A 530-nucleotide genomic window follows, 5' to 3' on the forward strand; every position below is an offset into this window, starting at 1 on the left:
AGCCAGCAGGGCTTAACTCCTGGTCTGTGCCACACACACAAGCAAGCCAAACAAGGAATTCATTCACTCCTTCCCCTTGGCAGGCAGGTGTTCAGCCATCTCCAGGGAAGCAGGGCTCCATCATGCGTAACGGTGACTTGGAAGACAAAATCATAGAATCATAGAATCATTTAGGTTGGAAAAGACCTTTAAGATCATCAATTCCAACCATTAACCTAACCCTGCCATACCACCACTAAAACATGTCCCTAAGTCTTTGAAATACCCCCAGGGATGGGGACTCAACCACTTCCCTGGGCAGCCCCCTCCAGTGCTTAACAACCCTTTCTGTCAAAAAATTTTTCCTCATGTCTAACCTAAACCTGCCCTTTCACAGCTTGAAGCCATTTCCCCTTGTCCCATCACCCGATACCAGGGAGAACAGACCGACCCCCACCTTGCTACAGCCTCCTCTCAGGCAGTTGTAGGGGGCAATCAGGTCTCCCCTCAGCCTCCTCTGCTCCAGACTAAATAACCCCAGTATCCTCAGC

The sequence above is a fragment of the Egretta garzetta genome, unplaced genomic scaffold (genome assembly GCF_000687185.1).
Source record: "Egretta garzetta isolate BGI_Z169 unplaced genomic scaffold, ASM68718v1 scaffold245, whole genome shotgun sequence".
NCBI classification, from domain to species: domain Eukaryota; kingdom Metazoa; phylum Chordata; class Aves; order Pelecaniformes; family Ardeidae; genus Egretta; species Egretta garzetta.